The 21,306-nt window shown below is 47.7% G+C and overlaps 1 long non-coding RNA gene across 1 annotated transcript; it reads left to right on the top strand.

Moving 5' to 3' along the window:
- Positions 1-1,563: 1,563 nt before the first annotated feature.
- LOC144333969 (uncharacterized) lies at positions 1,564-4,480 on the top strand. The gene is made up of 2 exons (XR_013403107.1): positions 1,564-2,790; positions 4,045-4,480. It is a non-coding gene; the product is annotated as an uncharacterized LOC144333969 (long non-coding RNA).
- The last annotated feature ends 16,826 nt before the right edge of the window (positions 4,481-21,306 follow it).

Here is a 21,306-nt window from a genome sequence, read left to right as displayed (position 1 = left end):
CAAGCAGGAAAGACAGGCTACAATGAAAGGTATGACTCATGGCTGCCTTTGATTTCTCCAGTCCTCTCACTTCCCAAAGACAAAAGAAACACATCTATAGGCCTCAGCTCTGCAGAAAAGGATGTGCTCTGAGAATTAGTTACTCAACAAGTTGTCATCCCTATCTGAGGCTACAGAATGGTGCTTTCAGACCCACAGAATGTCCTTGTATGGCTTGTGAATCCATACCTCAGAGCCCGTAATAGACTCTGTTGCGTACAAGAACCTAATACACACTAAAATAAGCAACACCAAACACTAGGGGATAAAAAGTTATTCATTAAATTAAGTTAGGTTAATTTCATAGGGATTTGGAAATTCATTTAACATTATGCCCCAGAATAGACTCCAGATGCTTGAGGGAGTTAAATCGTTTTAAATATGTGAAATTAGAGAGGAACTGGCTAAAAATAAATTTGAGTATTTACCTCAACTTCTAAGAGAGGCGAGCTTCTTCAAAATGGAATCAATAGAAGAAATTTCAGTGAAAAAGAGCATTAGGCTATTTCACTGAAAATTAAAATCAGCAAAACCCAACAAACCTAAAATTTAAAATCATAAAAAACTGTAATGTGTTAGGTACATATCAAGTGTCAGGTGTGGTACACTTCCATGCCCTCCCATTTCATCTTTGAGGCAGCCCCAGGAGGAGGTACGGTGACCCTATTGCACTGGTGAGGGAGAGGGGGGCGTGTGCCTCCCAGAGCCAGGGTTCCCCTGAGTCAGTCGGACACCAAACCCTAGTCCATCCCATGTGAACAGAACAGACAGGAACTAGGGAGAGACGCATTTAACATTTGTGAAAGCTTATTCCAATAAATTAGAGAATCACCAAGATATTCTAATCATAAAGGGTCCACACATGACAGTTCCTGTAGCACAGGTGCCATAAGTAGCTGGACACAGGGGCCTTCCTGAGAGCCCCTAACCCAACATGCCTGGAGAGGGGTCTCTGGGAGATCTGACCACTCTCAGGGCCACAGAACTCAAAAGGGAGCTGAGAGAGGCTCAGGAGACACCCCAAAAGGCCACAGTGCCCCCTGAGATGAGGCCTGGCCCCTGGGAAGGCAAGACAGTGTCTGGCAGACACCACCTGGGTGACCTAAGTGAAGCATGTGGGTCCATCTTCAAAATAAGAGCTGTTGGGAGGGTTAAAGGAAGCCACGGATGACAAGTGCCCAGCACCTGGTAGGTATTCCAGGGTTCTGTCCTGGTTCCCAACCCTCCTGGCACCTCCTTTGTGTGGGGCTGGAGGAAACCAAGGCGTGCATGCAAGGAGCTTGTGACAAAGTTGTTGAAGCAGTGATGGAGGAAATGGGACAGGGGTGTGACCTAGTGATCAGGAAGCTGCGTCTATTTCTAGGCTGCAGGTGCGAAGAGGGTGGTGGGGTGGGGGTGCTGTGTAGCAATGAGAAGGCCATCAGCACCCTGGCTGGAGGCAACAGCCCATGCACGCACACCTGCACCCACCTTCTAGTCTGATGCAGGGGTCTCCCTTGGCTACTCTAACTGGAACCTGGCCAGCAAGGGAGCAGGGGTATATATGGCTTCCAGGCTTCTAGCCCCAGCAGTGTGTGGTAGGCAAATAACGACTCCTCTAAAGATATCTACATCCTAATCCCAGAACCTGTGGATAGGCTGAGTCACACTGCAAGAGGGAATGAAGGCTGCAGATAGAATGAAGGTTTCTAACCACCTGACTTTAAAGTAGGGAGATTATGCTGGATTATCTGCATGAATCCAATATCCGTGACAGTGGACGAGGAAATCAGAAGAGAACCATCAGAGAGCAACACGAGGACTCATCCAACACTATCAGCCTTGAGGATGGAGGAAGGGGGATGAGCAAGTGCCTACAGAAGCTGCAAACAGTGAGGCTCCCATTCTCCCCTGCAGCCTCCAGGGAGGGATGCACGTTGATTTGAGCCCAGTGAGAAGCGTGCTGGATTTCTACTCTACAGAACTGTAAGCTAGTCACTTTGTGTTGTTCCCAGCCACTACCTCTGTGGTAGGGTTAGGGTTAGAGTTAGGGTTTGGGTTATCACAGCAGCCACAGAAAAGAGGGGTCACCAAAAGAGAGGCTGCCTGCGATGGGAAAGCCATGGACCCAGGATCCTGCATTACTGGAGCCAGGTCTCTCTGTTCTAGGGGCCTGGAGACACAGAGAGGTGGTAGCATTATCGCTGCTTTATAAATTAAGAAACCAAAGGACAGAGAGGTCAAAACACCTGCCTCAAGCTACACGGCACTCTGCGGCGGTTCTGGGATTCGAGCCCAGGCAGCCTGACTGTGGGAGTGTATTCTCATCCACTCCCTGTCACTGCCAACTGCACGATAATTTGGGTGTTGTGTAACTTATATAGCAAAATACTAGAAACAATCTCATTGTCTAGCACTAGGATTAAGTGTTAATAAATCATCTGAAGGCATCAACTCATTGGGTTTTCTGAAGGCTTTCAAAATAAATATGAGCACCATGGGAAAGTATTGACAAACAACGTGAAATGAAAACAGCAGGATGCAGAATCATGCTTACCTTACACTTACATGATGACAATATGCCAAGGCTTGAAGCAGGATCATGAAGAAACAAAGACATCTATGAGGGCAGTAGGAGCAAGCGGCCCGCGCGTCCTTTGATCCCCTGCAAATGAAGGTGGCACCGTAGTTAGCAGCATGGGATGCTCAGAGAACAGAGGGAATTTGTTGCCGGACGGATGGACCGGCTCCGCCAGACACCACCTACATTCTGTAAGTTATCAGAGCCGCTGGGTGTCATGTACAATGGGAGCCATAACACCTCCAGGTTCACAGAGTTGCAGTAAGCGTCAAATGACACCATGTTTGCAAAGATGTGGTGGGTCTATAAACCTTAGCTCCCCCTGTGTCTCCCTGGCTTTTAAGGTTTTGTTGTTGTTGTTGTTAACATTGTTACATTTTTAAAAACTAGTCCTCCAAGGTTTAGTTTGGAGGATTTCTGAGGCTAACTCAGGAACAGTGATGAAGGAGTCTCAACGGTCATGATGCCCATGGACCTGTCTTCAGTTCTATTGAGGAGAAGAGGCTGCAGGTGTTTAAAACGTACAACTCTGATGCATTTGACACAGTGCGCTCCTGAGGCCATTGCCATGGTCTCAATAACAAATGCCCATCATCCTGATAGTGTCCTGGGCCCTTGTCACCCCCCTTTTCGCCCCCTGCCTGATTCCCAGGCAACCCTCATCTGCTTTCAGCCAAACCGGTGGCTTCTAATCAGCAGTGTTCATTTGTCGTCAGGGATGGTCACTGTCAGAGTTTCTATCTTTTTTTTTGTAATGAAATAGGAATGAAATCATGTCATTAAGCACTGATGAGACAAGGCAATTTAGCTACCAGTGGGTTGCATATTCATAGCTGAGCCCTAATTAAATAACTGTCAGAACAACTCCTTTTCACTATCTCCTCGGGTGTGATGTGTATGCAGATAACCAGCAGATGGGTGAGCAGCTCACAACTCTCCCAGCTGTCCCTTGACAGGTATTAGACATCCAGGTGGAGCCTGTCTGCGTTTATTCATGACCCCAACACTGGGTAGTGCCATCCCTGCTGGCGGGCGCAGGCACTCTGATTTCCACCTCTCTCCTTCTTCTTCCCTGGCCTTTCCTTCCTCCTTCTGCTGCAACTCCCCCGCCGTGGAACATTGGAGAGCCCTCATGCATTCAGCATCTCTCGCTCTATTTAAATGCGGATGGGAAAGAGCAGCTCTCTTTTTGGCCTGTTCTGTGCTAGTCTGACCCTTCTAAGATCAGAGACGGTCCAACTCCAGGGGGCTTGAGGCCATGTCTCTGGGTATTGTTGCTGTGGCTGGAGCAATGTGCAGAGAGTCCTTTCCAGGACATTTCTCCCACCATCCCACAGTTGATCTGCAGCCGGGTGGGGTGAGAGGTGGGGGTGCATGCGGACTCTGACCCTGGTTTTGAGCCTCACATTAATCCTAACTACGCCTCTTTCTTCCTTCTTCCTCAGAAACCCACGTGGTCTCTAAAACAGGTCTTACTCCATTTTTTAAACCAACAACTATGAAGTCCCAGAAAGGTTATGCACATGGCCAATGACACAGCTATTAAGATCCGACATCGGCTGACTCTCATTCCCAGGTTTTCCAAAAGCCAAAATGCCCCAGTAACAGCTGACACTTACATGCCATTTATTTTGTGGGCCCCTCTTGAGTTTCATGAAACCCAAGGAGCGACTAGACGATCCCAGGGGGGCTACTGGATTCTTGTCTCTTGTAGAAGCACAGAAGACGGTTACCTCTTCTGTCCCTCTGATGTGGATGTTCTTGAACTGGGCCTGGATCCAGGTAACTGGAGATGTTGCTATGTGTTGAGAACACATTACTTTCAATGGCAAAAACCACAATTACTTTTGCATCAACCTAATAAATGTTACACACTCTAAACCTTATTGTATACATTATTGTAATAAATAATTGAATTAACTTTTATAAATAATATTTAAATATATTAACAATATTAATATCTACTGTTAATATCTGATACAATCGATGTTTTAAATTAATCATTGGCCGGGCGCGGTGGCTCAAGCCTGTAATCCCAGCACTTTGGGAGGCCGAGACGGGCGGATCACGAGGTCAGGAAATCGAGACCATCCTGGCTAACACGGTGAAACCCCGTCTCTACCAAAAATACAAAAAAAAAACTAGCCGGGCGAGGTGGCAGGCGCCTGTAGTCCCAGCTGCTCGGGAGGCTGAGGCAGGAGAATGGCGTGAACCCAGGAAGCGGAGCTTGCAGTGAGCTGAGATCCGGCCACTGCACTCCAGCCTGGGTGACAGAGTGAGACTCCGTCTCAAAAAAAAAAAAAAAAAAAAAAAAAAAAAAAAAATTAATCATTAAATCTCTAATGAATAGATACTTATATTTGCTGAGCAATAACTTGATCATTGGTGAAGCTGGTGATGGGTACATGAGAGCCTATTTTACTATTCTCCCAATGTTTAAATGTATTTGAAATTTTCCGGAGTAGGGGGTTGAGAAAAAATTAATATGACAAGCCTTTCTTCCTTCCCCAAGGATACATAAAAGTCTTAGAGCTTGTGGCTGCACCATCTTTTCTCCCTGGTGTGTTGTAGAGGGACTTGGAGGCCCCGGACAGATGTCCAGATGGTGGGTTCAAGTTCTGCTTAGTGTTCACACCCACACACATATTCACTCACTCCACTTCTATGGTGAAGTTCGACTTGTTGGTTTCCGTTTTTAGGCCCTACATCTTTCTTATTTGGTCGGCTTAGAGAGACAGAGAAGGAAAGAGCATTTCTCATCCCGGAAGCTTGAGGGAGGTGAGGAGCCTTATTCAGCCCACCTCGTCTGGGAAGCCTTCTGGGAGGACATGAAATCTGAGGAGGGCTTTGAGCCGTTTTCTGCGAAGACAGGAGGCTGTTCCCAGAATCCGTAGGCAGAGTCTGTGCAGGCACAGATGCTGCGGCAGAAGGAGGAGGCCAAGGGGACACAGGCCTGAGCCCCACTCTTTGCTGCGTGAGACTATGACAGATGCATCCATTCACATACCATCCACCCAAGCCAATGCCAGATGCTGGGACACAGGGAAAACCAAGGGCTTGATCCTGTGCTCACAGACTCCAGAGCTCTGGGGCAGGCAGCATCATAAACAGCTAGACTAGTGTGATGGCGTTAGGAGAGCAGGAAGCTGGGCGAGGTGTGTGAGGACTGCAGGAGGCAGGCCACGCTCCGGAGGGGCAGGCATCCTGAGAGATCAGAGAGGGTGAGACCAAGGGTCAGGGGTGGTGGGAGGGTGGATTCCAGGAAGAGGGTGAAGAAGAAATGAAAGATTGGAGGTGAGAGAGCTCAGTGTGTTTCGGCTTCAGTTCGACTGCAGTCTGGAGTAGCGGTGGGCGGGGTGGGTAAAAGAATCAAGAGATGAGGCTGGACAGTTACAGGGGCTCATCGTAGTATAGCCCATTTGAGAACACACGCATACACTCTGTTTTTATCCCGGCCGCATAGAGGAAAAATAATGGAAGGGGCTAGATTGGAGGCCAGTTAGGCAACTGTTGTAGAATGAAGAAGGAGAAGAGGCCATGGCCCCAGAAAGCATGGGCAGTCACAGTGTGCACAGGCATTGTGGAAGCCCTGGAGGTGGCTGACAGCTCCCACTCTGGGACAACTCTGACGGCATCAGCTGGGTACTGAGAGGTATCATGCTGAATCCTGCTCTCAAGAAAGTCACAGTAGCAAAGACAGGGAATCAACAACCCAAATGGCTGTCAAGAGTAGACTGGATAAGGAGAACGTGGTACATATACATGATAGAATACTACGCAGCCATCAAAGAACAAGATCTTGTCCTTTGCAGGAACATGGATGGAGCTGGAGGCCATTATCCTTAGCAAACTAACACAGGAACAGAAAACCAAACACTGCATGTTCTCGCTTATAAATGGGAGCTAAATGGTGAGAACACACGGACACATAGTGTGGAACGACACACACCGGAGGGCGGAGGGTGGGGAGGGAGAGGATCAGGAAAAATAACTAATGGGTACCAGCCTTAGTACCTAGGTGATGAAATCAGCTGTACAACAACCCCCCATAACCCAAGTTTACCTATGTAACAAACCTGCACATGTACCCCTGAACTTAAAAGTTTAAAAAGTGAGAAAGTCACAGCTGGGTGATAAAGCTTCACTGGCATTGCAGGACGGTTCTCCTGGGCCTTGTACTAACCCGGTTCTCCCCCTCTCTCACTTGCAGTGCCGGAGAATAACTAGAACGTCCTGGAGCGCAACATGTTCTGGTTAGATAACGGGGGACTAACCAGAGCGGTCTGGCTCTGCCCCAGTTGCCCCTAGAGACAGGAAATTCTTCAACACTTTAGCCCGGCAAGTCATGTTCCCCAGGGTATAAAACCCAGGGCCAGCTTCGACCACTTGAAGACACAACTCTATCCACCCAGGCAGCTTTCCCGAGCCTCAGGGGAGCAGCTCCTCATGAATCCCAGGCGTCTGTTGTCTTTTGCTGCCTATCTATAACAAAAAAATCCACTTCGTGTAACTTGCTGTGTGTGTGTGAGTTTCTGTCTCACAAAACTCAGACAAGTTGGTAACCAGTACACAGTGACCCTCCTTCACAGAGGTTAAAGGGAGAAGGTTCATCAGTGATGATTCTGAAAACTAATGGTTCCGAGAGAAGTTAGAGGCTAGGACCACCAAGAACTTACGGCAGGCCAGACATGGTGGGTGGCTCATGCCTGTAATCCCAGCACTTTGGGAGGCCGAGGCAGGCAGATCATCTGAGGTTAGGAGCTCAAGACGAGCCTGGCCAACATGGTGAAACCCCGCCTCTACTAAAAATACAAAAATTAGCCAGGTATGGCGATGCGAGCCTGTAATACCAGCCACTTGGCAGGCTGAGGTGGAAGAATTACTTGAACCTGAGAGGCGGAGGTTGCAGTGAGCCAAGATTGCACCACTACTCTCCAGCCTGGGCAACAGAGCAGGACTCCGTCTCAAACAAAACAAAACAAAACAAAACAAAACAAAAAGAGAGAGAAAGAGAAACCTTCCACATGCTGCTAGGGGGTTAGGGGGTGTCAGAGGCTCCCCAGCTGTGCTCCCTGCAAAACCCCACCTTGCCCACTTTTCACACTGTGTTACCATCTTGTATTCGCTGATCTGTCTGTGCCCTCTGCTAGCTGGGCTCGCCGGAGGGCAGGGAGAGTGGCTGAATCTCTGTCATCCAGCATAGCCCTGGGCATAGCGCATGTTTGTTTAGCCTAACTCTCTTCTGGTTGCTCACCCCAAAGAGCTCACGTGGGTCATTCTACCCATGCTGAGAGTGGGAGAGACGACTGTAGGTGCAGGTCATATTTCAAGTATGAATAAATGTTTCTTCATTGGCTACCTCAAGTCTAGTCCTGCACTCAAACCTTGAGTGCTTCATTGTTTCAAATTTCTTCTAGGATTAAGCTGGTTCATTAAATATGGTATTATGATCCCAGGACACAGCAAACCATGAACATGAAATGACCACTGAGAAGCTCATGACTTCATCAATCTATCAGACACCCTCCCACATCCGGGCCTTTGCCTGTGCAGTCCCTTTTGCCAGAACAGCCTTCCGCCCCCAGCCCCTGTGGGTGGCTGGAACATTCTTCCTCACTGATATAGTTTGGTTTGTTTGTTTGTTTGTTTGCTTGCTTGTTTATTTTTGGTTTTGGTTTTGGTTTTGGTTTTTGAGACAGAGTCTTGCTCTGTTGCCCAGGCTGGAGTGCAATGACAGGATCTTGGCTCACTGCAACCTCCGCCTCCCAGGTTCAAGTGATCCTCCTATCTCAGCCTCCCAAGTAGCTGGAATTACAGGTGCATGCCACCACGCCAGGCTAATTTTGTATTTTTAGTAGAGACAGGGTTTCACCTTGTTGGCCAGGATGAACTCAAACTCCTTATCTCAGGTGATCCGCCTGTCTCGGCCTCCCAAAGTGCTGGGATTACAGTCGTGAGCCACTGCGCCCGGCCAGTAATTAATAGAGTGTGGATGTATGTCCTTGTTCGAATCTCATGTTGAAATGTCATCTCCAGTGTTGGAGGTGGGGCCTAGTGGGAGGTGACTGGATCATGGGGCCAGATTTCTCACAGATGGTTTAGGACCATCCCCCTTGGTACTTCCTTGTGGTAGGGAGTGAGTTCTTGGGAGCTCTGGTCGTTTAAAAGTGTGTGGCTCCTCCCCTCCTCATTCTCTCCCTCCTGCCATCCTGTGAACTGCCTGCTCCTGCTTCACCTTCCACCATGAGTAAAAGCTCCCTGAGGCCTCCCCAGAAGCAAATGCCACCACGCTTCCTGCACAGCCTGCAGAACCAGGAGCCAATTAAACCTTTCTTATGAATTACCCCTGTCTCAGGTATTTCTTTATAGCAATGTGAACGAGAATGGCCTCACAGACTCATCTTCCAGATGAAACATCTCTGACCCCAAGGCAGCCTCAGATGCTCCTCCACCTTTGCTCCCTACTGTGGGTCATGGGCCACCAGGCTTGAGAGTGTGGTCTTCCTATCAGACCACCTGGATTCAAAGCATGGCTCTGCTGCTTCCTACCTGTGTGACCTTGGGCAGGCTACACAACCTCTCTGTGCCTTCATTTTCTTCTATACCAAATGGGCATAATACTAAAACTGATTTCATAGGATTCTTGAGAGGAGTTCACGATAGGACACGTGTAAAGCACCTGGAATGATGCCTAGGAAACATAGTGTTCAGTGAACGTCAACTGTGATCACTTATACACACCACTGCACTGTAGGCTCCTAGAGGGCAGAAATTCCATATTATCACTGAATACTTTCCAAGGAGAGTGCTGAATGATTACATAAGAGAAAGAGAAGGAAGGGAACAGACAGGAATTATCAAATTATGCATCTGGCATCTCAGATATATAATTGTGCCTAAATCAATAAGGCAATTTCACTACCTTAAATGTAGAATAAATGTCAGAAACAATAACAGGCATTGGCCTTGACCTTGATTGAGCCTACTGAGGAGTCACGGTCACGGTCACCGTCTGTTGTGGGACACTTGGGACTGGAACCAAACAGAGTGTGAATCCGTCACTGGTGAGCAGAAAAAGCCTGGTGGGTGGAAAGCATGTGGGTCTCATAGATGGTGCTTTGGGTTCCTGCTCCATTACTTACGAATTAAGTCGACTGGGGCAAGTTCCAGAAACTCTCTCAGCCTCAGTTTCCTCCCAGGGATGATCCACTTACTCCTGTGGATCAAAAGAACTATACTGATTCCCATAAGCAAAGTGTCTAGGTATTCAGGAAGAAATGAGGTGCTCAATAAATGCTCCCCCTCCAAACAGCTCCAAAATCTCTATTTACTCTTCAAAATTGGAAAATTTTTAAAAATTCATGAAGCCTAACAGGTGTGCTCTGAAACAATCCTCAGTTCCCAGACATCAGTGCAAGTTGCAAGTGCTCAGGTGACAGCTGATGACCTGTGGCCAACCCCACTCCAAACCCCAGGAACCTGTGACAAATGGCACTTGGAAGGTGACTGTGAGGTGCTCATTGCACATCCAAAAGGAGGCTTCAGGAACAGGAATGGAAGATCGCTGTACCCCACCTCAAATGCAGAGCAGGGTGCATGGCTGTGGTAAACTGATTATCAGTGCCGGAACTGAAAAGTAAGAGAATTTACCCAAGTTCGGTTTGTTTTCCCCTACCTGAAAATAAATTAGTCTCCATGGAGCAAACATCTCATAAATTAAACATGTGGAATTTTCCTTCTCTTCAGTTCAAAGATTTAGCGACTGTCTTATTAACAAGGGAGCTCAAAATGATTTTTAAAATAATCAAATAGAAGTCTAAATTATTGCTTTACATTATTTTTTCCAAGTGTTGGAGGATACCAGATGGCTTGTAGGAATAAGGGATTCTGCAACCACCCTTTTATTCTTGTAAAAAAAAAAAAACGTGAATTATGAGTGTCCATGAATATTCTGGCTCACGAACTCAAGCCTTCTAACAGTAATTACTGGCAAAGGGATAGAAAAATCAATGGAACAGAACAGAGAACCCAGAAGCAGATCTATAGATTACAAACTTAGCATATGACAAAGATAATATTCCAAATCAGTAGGAAAAAGACAGACTAATCAACAAATGGTATTGTTACAATGGGCAATCCATTTAGAAAAAAATGAAGATGGCTCCCTACCTCCCAGGTAAATTCTGGGTGCTTTAAATATCTAAACATATGTCTTTAAACATGGTGAAAAAGACTGTGGTCTTTAAAAGTAAAGGAAGCCAAAGTAGCCATTAGGGGTTCAAAATGAGACCTCTCCGATGTCCAAGCCTATGTCTCCCTAATGTTCTGAAGGGGATTTTTTTCCACGGGCTTTCATATATTTTGATGACAAAGTACAACACTTCGGTTCTTACACCAATGCCCCTTCTCACCACCGCCCCCCACTCTAAGCCAAATAGCAAGATGGAAGAGCGAAAATAGAAATTACTAAGACCTTTGGTGAGAAACCAAGCTCCAGCCCCCACTTTCCTATATAGTCAATTTCAGTGCTTCTTAGGAACTTTTCAAATCCTTTTGGATGAGAGGAAGTAGGAGGAAGAAAAATAAGGTTGTACCAAAATGAGAAAACATCTAAGATGTGCCTGCTAGATTGAGGCTTATGCTAAATGCTACTTAAAGAGAAATAACGGAAACCAGGTAAATGACAAAGGCTTCTAGGAGGGACGATGGCAGTTCAGGAAGATGAGGGGGAAATGAAGCAAGCACAGATGAAAGGAAGCTTTGCAGAGAGACAGAAGGTGGGGAGGGAAGGAAGGAAGCCGTGTGTGTTTTTTTCATCTCAGAGAGAGAAAAAAAATAATCAACACCTAAAAACATACCCAACAGATAAAGACTCAGAATAGAACAAGAAAGATGAGCTTCAAAAGGAAATTTGTTTGTATGAATGAACAAGCGTTTAATGGGCTTCAGTGCTTCAGATTTGCCCATTGAGCCTTTATGCCTCTCCACAGCTCTGCAATGCTGCCCTCATTCTTATTCTTATTATTTATTTATTTATTTTTATTTTTTTGACACAAGGTCTCACCCTGTTGCCCAGGCTGGAATGCAGTGATGCAATCTTGGCTCACTGCAGCCTCAACCTCCCAGGCTCAAGTGATTCTCCCACCTCAGCCTCCTGAGTGGCTGGAACTACAGGCGCACACCACTGAGTCTGGCTAAGTTTTGCATTTTTTGTAGAGAAATCGTCTTACTATATTGTTCAGGCTGGTCTCGAACTCCTGAGCTCAAGCATTCTCCCACCTCAGACTCCCAAAGTGCTGGGATTGCAGGTGTGAGCCACCGCACCCTTATTCTTTACAGAAGGAGAGAAAAAGCCTCTGAAAGGTTAGGAGAGCCGCTCAAGGTCACACATTTACTAACCAAAGTTGCTGGGACATGGACCCGAGCTTCTGACTTCATAGATGGTACCATTGCTATCACTTTACAGCTGCAGAGTTTAAAAATTAAAAGTGAGGAAAAAGGTGAAGTCAGGAATTGGCGAGTAGAACTAAATAATGTGGTTCCCTCGGAAGAGCAAGAGGGACTCCAGGGATCTGTAGCCCTCCATGAAGGAAAAACCGAAACTTAATTCTGGGAATTCAGTACTTCAAAGCAAATATTACGTATTTGCTGGCATGGTTTCTATTTTTAAAGGCAAACTTTTATGCCAGAAAACTTGTAATTAAAGCCCTTACAAGCAGTATCCATGACTGTATTCCAGTTGCCCAGGGAAATGCCCACCTCCCAGCTCAGCCCAGGCAGCAGGCTCTGAGGGGCTCTCCCACCCAGAGCCATGGAGACAAGATTTCAACGAAGATATTTTTAAGGGATTTTAAAGTGGCATTCCCAAGACCAAATGCTGCTGCTTTTTAACCGTGCTGTCCCAAATCCATCTTCAGAAGGCAAGGAGACCCTGCAGAAACAGCTCACTCATGAGCACTGGAGGGCCAGGGGTTTGTCTGATTCAGCCCAGTTCTCTGTCTACACTGCAGGCACCCTGTGGTTTCAGACCAAACAGCAAGGGCTTGAGTGGAGAGCAGTTTTCAAAATCAGAGAAAAGTTCAGATGACTGAATTTTAAGCTGAGCCCAAAGATCAACACAATTCTTTTCTGTCGGGATCAGACCCCACCTTCTAAGCAAGGTTCTGCTCAAGGAATCCTGCAGGTCTCTGGATGGAGCAGCTGGGGAATACTGGGAAGAACACTGGATTTGGAGTCAGACTAACTGGCTCAGCCAATCCAACCTCCGATTGGTTAGCACCATGCTCGCATACGTGAATATCTTCCTGTCTGAGACTCAGTGTCTTTCCTGGTAAAATACTGCAATTTATAAATTACCCTGAAACTGCATAATTTATAAAGAAAATGAATTTATTTCTCCCAGCTGGGATAGAGAGAGATATGAAAAGCAAAAGTTACATAATAGGTGCTCAATAAGCATTAATACCTGTGGGGTAGGTGATAGAGTCTGAAGCTCTGCATTTGAATTCTCTGTTTTGCTCTTTGCCCACTGTGTGGCCCTGGCCAAGGTTCTGACCTCTCTGGACCTTAGTGCTCATCCGTGTAAGAATGGGGCCAATAGTCTCCAGCTCACGCGGCTCCTGGGGAGGTGAGAGGAGAGCATGAACAAGACCTGCATGCTGGGGTTTCCACGTCTCTGCTTTCCAGTGTGCAACATCCAACCCACCTATTGAGAAAGGAATTGACCTGGAATGGCTTACTTTTGTATTCATCTGTTCTCGCACTGCTAGTTGGCTCACAATTCCACAGGCTGCACAGGAAGCATGCTGCGGAGGCCTCAGGAAACTTACAATTATGGTGGAAGATGAAGAGGAAGCAAGCACATCTTACCATGGCAGAGCAGGGGAGACAGTGCGAAGGAGGAAGCTCTACCCTCTTTGAAACAACCAGATCTCATAAGAACTCACTCCCTGTCATGAGAATAGCAAGAGGGAAGTCCACCTCCATGATCCAGTCACCTCCCACCAGGTCCCTCCAACACTGAGGATTACAATTCAACATGAGATTTGGGTGGGGACACAGAGCCTGCTTTCCATGGCTCGCCTCTCTGGGGTAGACGAGGGAGGACCAGAGAAGTTTCCTTATGTGAGGGCCTGTGGCTTCTCTGGCCCAACCTGAATGCCTAGAAGTGCCCTCTGTGTTGCTATTGCTCTTGCTAGTGCTTGCCTGGGTTCCCATGAAGATCTTAAGGGGCTCTCTCCCCGCTCCTCCCAAAATAGTTCATATGGCTCCAGCTCAGTCTCTTTAACCCCAGGGATGGTCCTGCAAGCAGTCAGGCACCAGCCATACAGCTCAGGCCTAGACACCTTCCTCCAAGTCTGCTGAATGCACATTGGTTCAAGTAGCCTTTCCCAGTGGTGGAGATCCAGGCCACACCACCGTCTCCCCGTCATACCCTGCCATCTCTGCTTCTCTTTTCTCCTGCTCACAGCGTCAGATCAGACCAGTCAGCCAGCAACTGAACAGATGCCCCCAGAAGGCAGAATGCAGTCTCCCCTGCCTGCAGGCATCCCTGGAATTTACAAACGATTCTTGTAGAGAGACCCCTTCCCTTGGTTTTGGGGAGGAAAACCTGTCAGTTCTCAGAAACAGCAGGTGACTTCTTGCTGTGTGGAAAATCTCAGGGAGCATACAGTCGAGGCTTCAGGTCTGCCCAGAGCAATCCTGCTCACAGCTGTCAGCTCCTCTACCACTTGGCTCGGGAAAAGATGGAGAGGGTTGGCCAGGAAAGGCCGCAGCATGCATCTGGAGGCTACGGAGCACCGTCACATGGTGGAACCCAGTTCCCTCTCCAGCCACACAGTCTCCCTGTCTCCTTCATCCCCCAGGCTGGCTGGGCTGGGCAAGGAACCCCATCTTCAGAGGCATACCTCCTTTTTCTTCTTCCTCATGGATTTTTAACCTCTGTTCCCCAGCATTCATTTTTTCCTTCATTCATTCCACAGACATCAAGGGAGTACTTACACTGGATCAAGTCTTCTGTTGGGCCTTGGGAATATGGTGAGCAATAAATGATGCATCTGCCTTCAAGCCCAGTGGAGGAAACAGATAGATGGTAGAACAAACCAGCAAATGGCAGGCCATCACCCTTATTAGAGGGAGAAAAGGAAGATAGTAGAATTTAATCAGAATGAGCACATCAGAAATGGGACCCATTTCACCAGGTATCAAAGAGACAAGTCATCAACAACTATGCTGTTCCTCTGGGATGGCAGCCAGGCCAGCCAGGCAGGAAAGAGCCTAAAACTCTATCACTGGGGTCTGTCATTCCAAAAAGGGGCAAACCCAGAGCCGAAGGGAGACACAGACCTTCCTATCTCTGAGGTTAGACCATGGTGCCTCCAAGAAATATGAATGCGTGCCCTTGGTAAGGTGTGCTCACTTCTAGCTGACTTTATTAAGCAAGTCAGTTACCACTTTCTCTAAGGAGGAAATGGAACCAGAACTGGAACACTCACATTTCCTTCTGCCCATGGACCTAGAGCCAACCACCCCAGCCTGCCTTGCCTGAGCATCTAGGCGGAGAAGAGCTGGAGGTGAAAGAGACAGGTCAGACGTCAGGGGAGCACCTGCTGGTGAAGCGTTGTCTCAAGGCAGCACAGGGTACAGTCAGGTAACCAGCACAGCAGTTTGGCAACAGGATCTACTTCTGGGGAAGCCCTCAGGAAGCAGTGGTCCTGCTTCAGCCTTGCCATGCCCTCTAGGCTTTGCCTCCTCTCCTTTGGAAAGAAGAGTGTGCCTCATCTTGTAATCCAGTGGTACTGACCTGGTACAAGCTGATGGGGCGGGGGCCAGGGTGTGCTTGGGATGGGGCTATCATCCTTGCAAACCTCAGCAGAGGACAGACTGATTGATGGAGCATGTTTCCACTGTCTTAGCCATTTTCTCTTGCTTATAACAGAATGCCTGAAATTAGGTAACTTATAAAGAAAAGTAATTTATTTCTTACAGTTCTAGAGGCTGCAATGTCCAAGGTCAAGGGGTTGTATCTGGCAAAGGCCTTCTTGCTGGTGGGGACTCTGCAGAGTCCTGAGGCAATGCAGGGCATCACATGGTAAAGGGGCTGAGTGTCCCAACTCAGGTCTCTCTCCTCTTCTTGTAAAGCCACCAGTTGCCCTCTCATGATAACGCATTGCAAAAGAAAATAAAATCCTAAGTCCCTCAACTGATGGAAGAAACTCCCTTTCAGCCAAGGGGACTGAAGAAAAACCTTAGAAAGAACTGAGCTCCCAGTCATGACAGGACAGGAGGTTAGACCCGCCTCTTTCTCCCCGCTCCTTCACTAACCACTTTTCTTTCTTTAGGGATAAACAGAAACCAACCCTTTTGAAAGACGTGCTCTGCTGCTGATGTCAACCAACCTCCTGATACCCAGCCTCCATTCTGCAGTTTTAACACAGCACCCAACCAGCATTCCTTTTTGATAAGAGCCCACTGGCCGTGGAATCGTTCCGTCCAGTCTGCAGGGCTGCACACAGAGGGTCTTCGTGTCTCCGCTTCACCTTTTGCTGTATAGGGCCTAATTATAACACATTTAAAAGTTTCTCCCTCTCCATCGCAAAGAGAACATGGGATGTGTGTAACATACATTTTGACTTACTATGCATGTACCCACTTCCCCCTTGTGAATATTCATAGCTCCTCCTATAGCCTGCTGAATAGGTACACTTAGCCCACACGTTCAGCACAAATTCCTGTCTCGTAACTTCCTCCCTAAAGGGATTGCTTTTCCGTTCAGCTGTAGGCTCCACTTTCTGCCTGCAGGTCGTGGTACCCTTCTTTAGAAATAAAACCCTCCTTTCTAAGTTTATAGATTTTGTGACCTTTTTAGTTCAAACCATGATTCCATCATTCTATGAATGGGTTAATCCATTTATGAGGGCGGAGCCTCATGATCCAAGCACCTCTCAAAGGTTCCACCTCTCAACACTGAGGATCAGGTTTCAACAGAAGTTTTGGCAGGGACAGATATTCAAACCACAGCATCCACAATCCCCAGTCCTCTGTGTGTAGTGGTGTGGGATTATCTTTGTTAGAGACAGCCATGAAGGGCTCTTCCCCCAGGACCCTGATTAGACCTCAGGTTCTAGGGACAAAAAGACTCTAAATCAAAATTGTCCCCCACCAAGTTATAGGGTCTCATCCTACGGAATGGAAACTGGAATTGGCCGGGGAAACACCAGGGTCATATAAGCAACTCAGTGAAATAAACCTTTGTGTGTGCTCAGACAGAAGTCTACCCAGGGACCTACAGGAAGTCACATTTCCCTGAAGGAGTTCCTAAGAATTCTTCCTCAGAGGATGTGGCCTACAGCTAGCTGAATCTAGAAAGCTCAGCAGAAAGAGAAGAACATTCCCAACAAAAAGGATACCTTAAATCACCCATTTATTCATTCTCTCAACAAACACCCCTGAGTGCCTACAAGGGACACCATGATGGGTCGGTGTTGGTTTCTGTTCTCCAGAAATTCACAGCCTAGTGGGGAGGGATGGGTAATCAGAGCTATCTGGGATGATAGCGTGTTCGTCTGTTTTGCATTGCTATGAAGGAATAATTGAGGCTGGGTAATTTATAAAGCAAAGAGATTTATTTGGCTCATGGTTCTGCAGGCTGTATAAGAAGAATGGCAACAGGATCTACTTCTGGGGAAGCCCTCAGGAAGCTTTTACTCATGGGGGAAGGCAAAGGGGGAGCAGAGGTGAGAGAGGGAGACAAAGAGAGAGGGGAGGGGTGACACACTCTTTTAAACAGTCAGCTCTCGTGTGAACTAATAGAGTGACAACTCATTTATCACCAAGAGGATGGCACCAAGCCATTCTTGAGGGGTCCGCCCTCATGATCCAAATACCTCCCACCAGGCCTCACCTCCAATGCTGGGGATCACATTTCAACATGAGGTTTGGAGGGGACAAATATCCAAACCATATCACACAGGAAGCAGTTTACAATGGAGGCTGTCCATGGTGCCACGGGGAAGTCAAAGGATCAAGCCCCTCCCCCTGCCTGCTCAAGGAATTCAGTACCTTCGCTTGCCAGCAGGGGGCTGCAAAGGCTTCACATAGAAGGGTGAAAAGAACCGAGGCAGACAGGGATGAAGAGCAAAAAGAGTCTCTAATGCCAGACTGAAGATTCCGAAGTTGGGAGCCACATGCTCAGCCCCGCATGCTAGAGAGCTCTCAGGCAACTACCTGGAAGGTGAAATGAGGAGAAACAAGATTAGTTAGGAGGCTGTTGTAACAGACTGAATGAGGGGAGGCGAAAGCATGAAGTTCTTCCAAAGGAGCTCAGAGAAAATTCAGGATGGGGGCAAATGCAAGAGCAGTGGTGTCACCAAACCCAACTGTGTCCATTTGCACCCACACAACAGAAAGCCAAACACAAAAGCACTGGCTTTTTGCAGTGAGGAAGGCTTACTGTGAGTCAACTGAACAGAAGACAGGAGGAAACACTCAAATCTGTCTCCACAAGCTGGGGTTTGGGTTGGATTTTATAAGCATAGGGTAATGAAGTGTGATCTGATTGGATCTTACAATAATGTGATGCCTGGAGGCGTGATCTGACTGGATCATGCGATGGGGTGATCCCAGGGCTCAATCTGATTGGATCCTGGATCTTGCTGCATACCATCCGCTTCTTAATTCAGTCCCTGCTCCTAGGTCCGAGCACTTAGGTTCTGCCCGTGGGTGCATGCTTGGTTCATCCAGGCATACTCAGGTTATGTGACCTTCAACCTGGGTGTCCATGGCAACTGCAAAACAACTCACAACTTTGTTACATAAAGGTTGAACCAAATTGGTCTGACGCGGTGATGGTGGCTGCCCTGCCATGCCGCGGCCCACCTGGAGGGTGAGGAACAGTGATTCACAGAGGACTGCTCAGCAGGTGCCCAGGGTTTGCCACTGGGTCACTCATCCCGCCTTCATGGTAACATGGTCAGGTGGACAAGTGGGGTGAACGTCCCCACGTGGACAGAGGCTGAGACGCCAAGAGAAGTGACTCACTGAAACCACACAGCAAGCCAACAACAGAGTCAGGACTCACTGCCCAGTGCCCCTCTGCATCCACCCCTCCGCCCTGCTGAGCCATCTCTGCTACAGAGTGCTAAAAGGTGGCATGCACCCCTAGGGGACATGAGGTCTCCGAGTCAATGAAGACATTTCTCCTCCCAGGAAATGGTATCCATGCATTTAAATTAGTATCTTTATAATCAGCTTAAGGGCATTTTATTTTAATGTAGCAGCTGAGAGGCAAAATCAGGTCCCACTTTAAGTGCTACTAAAATCTGCTGTGTGGGCAGCTCTCCGATGTGGAAATGAAGCACCCTTAACAGCCACCCACACAACAGCCTAATTTTCACTCAAGAGTCGCTATTGAAAAAAAAAAAAAAAAAGTGACTCAAAACTACCAGCAACTTTGAATTTAACTTCTGAAAACCTTCAGCTGATGGAATGGGGAGATCGTCCAAGAAGGCAGACGGAAGACCCCAGGGCCGGTGGGACTGGCCCCAGCTGCAGGACTGGCCGAGGTCTTGCATGGGGGTTCTGCAGTCCACGCTACACCTCAGTCACCATCACAGGGATGAGGGGCGTGCGAGGCCAGCCCTGGGCCCACGTCGACACCTGCCCCCGGAACCGCAGTTGTAAACGCACCATCTGGCAGGCAGCCGGGCAGGTCCTAGAGGAGGCGAAGTCGGCTACAATGCTGTTCCCAGACCGAGGAGAAAGCCGATTCCTTCTCTGCCTCCACTGCAGCTCTCTCTCTCTGCCGACTCATGGCCTCCTGCCGGGTCACTGGGACAGTTTGTCATGGCCTCCCTGCCTCCAGCTGTCACTGCCAGGCTCCTCTTCACCGAGATGCTTTGGTCCCTGAAGCAGAAGTTGAGCTTGGCGGTTTCCCCAGTCCCTGTGAAGAGTCTCAGGCCCTCTGGACCCGGCCTTCTCCGTGCTTGGCCCCGCCCCAGGTATTGCTGGCCTCTCCGGGATGGCTTCACAGGGGTCAACGGGGCCACATGGCCTAAGCGCTATAAACACACTTTGGAAGTAAAAAATAAAAAAAAAAAAAATTAAAAAAAATTTTTAAAAAGGCTGTGCAAAGGTAATCTGCTGTTTATTTAGAGAAACAAAGCAAACAACCAGGATGGATCAGAGAACCTTTCCCAAGGTTTTGCAGACGGGTGGCTGCACGTGGGCCATGAAGCATGCTCACACGTGCCAGTGGCCTGCACATGACCCTGAACTGGGCACCGCCCTCCGACAGGGGGAGACATGCACACAGAATGACAGAAGTAGAAGCAACTTCTGACCCTGGGCTTTTAGCATGCTTTGTGGGTAAGGGACATTCTGACGCTTACTTTGGGATCAGAGAGCCGTCTTGAGGGTCTCCACTTTAACACCTGGTGTGTTGCTGCGCTCTCCCTCGGCCGCCCCATCCCCGCAGCTCCACATTTCAAGAGGCCAGATTTTGAAGGAGACCAACTGCTTTTTATTTTGTAAGATCCATAGGGTGTTTGGGTGTGTGACAGAAAGAGAGAGACAGAGACAGGAAGAGGGAGAGAGAACCATATTCACATATGGTTTTTAAAAATCAAACAATCAGGAGTGATATTTTAAAAATTCAATGTCTCCCATTGTCCCCACCCTCCAGTCTGGTCCCAAGGTTCTTCTGTCCCACCATGACGGGAATAACACAGGCCTGCCTCTGTTTTGTCGGTTACGTCCCCACTCAAAGATGAATCACTTCGCTCACAGCATCTCCTACCTTCCTTATCTTCCTTCCAGAATTGTTTAGTTAGAACAACAGTTTTTGTTTCATTAATTTAATATCTTTAGCTCTAAAAATATACAGAAACCTCCACCTCTTGTTCTACCAATGATACAGGCGCATTTTCTAATTTCCTATTATGTAAGGTGAAGGAAATTATGTTCCCCCACCTGCACCTCCTCCTCCGTCTGCCCAGCCCCCACCCACCCTGGCTTTTCATTTGTCAGGTCTTAGCCTACTCAGTTTTGTTCTGTATCTATCATGGATTCCCATTAATTAAATCGTGAATTGATGACTGAATCGCCTATTGGTTAACTCTAAAAGCTAAAGCCAATAAAGGTTATAATACTATCATTAGACGAGTACTGTTTTCTGCAAAGTAGTGTGATTTGCTTTGTAGAGAAGAAAACATAATTCCATATGTTTCCATTACTAGGTACTTCCCCCAAACAAGGTGGTGACACCATGCTGGGGAGGGACCCCTCATCCCGTATCTCATATTCACTGTCACCTCACACTTGTGTGGCCTCCATCAATGTCTTCCGACAAGGAATCAAGGAAATCTAAAACGTGGGTTGAATCTGATACTTAAAATTATTAATACACTGCAGCAGCCAAATGCCATGGGCTTGTTCCGCATCGATGCCTGCAATCAGCTGGACTCAAAGCCCACATCTTGATATTGGGGATTCTGTCTTGTCTGGTGCAATGTCAGGAGCAGTTTTGTATCAGCGGGTGACCCACCCGCCACAACACTTCCTGCTGCCTCCCCTCTGACCCGCTGTCTGGTGGGAGATTCCTGAGCAGGCTGTTGACACAAAATGGGTCCCAAAATCCCCCTTTTATTTTCTCTTGCAACGCACCGAGTTAGTAGAAGAATGTTAACTGTCATGAACGCAGAAAATTG

The sequence above is a fragment of the Macaca mulatta genome, chromosome 13, assembly GCF_049350105.2.
Source record: "Macaca mulatta isolate MMU2019108-1 chromosome 13, T2T-MMU8v2.0, whole genome shotgun sequence".
Classification (NCBI taxonomy): domain Eukaryota; kingdom Metazoa; phylum Chordata; class Mammalia; order Primates; family Cercopithecidae; genus Macaca; species Macaca mulatta.
Note: the sequence above shows the minus strand (reverse complement) of the source record. Positions and strands in the feature narration are given on the sequence as shown.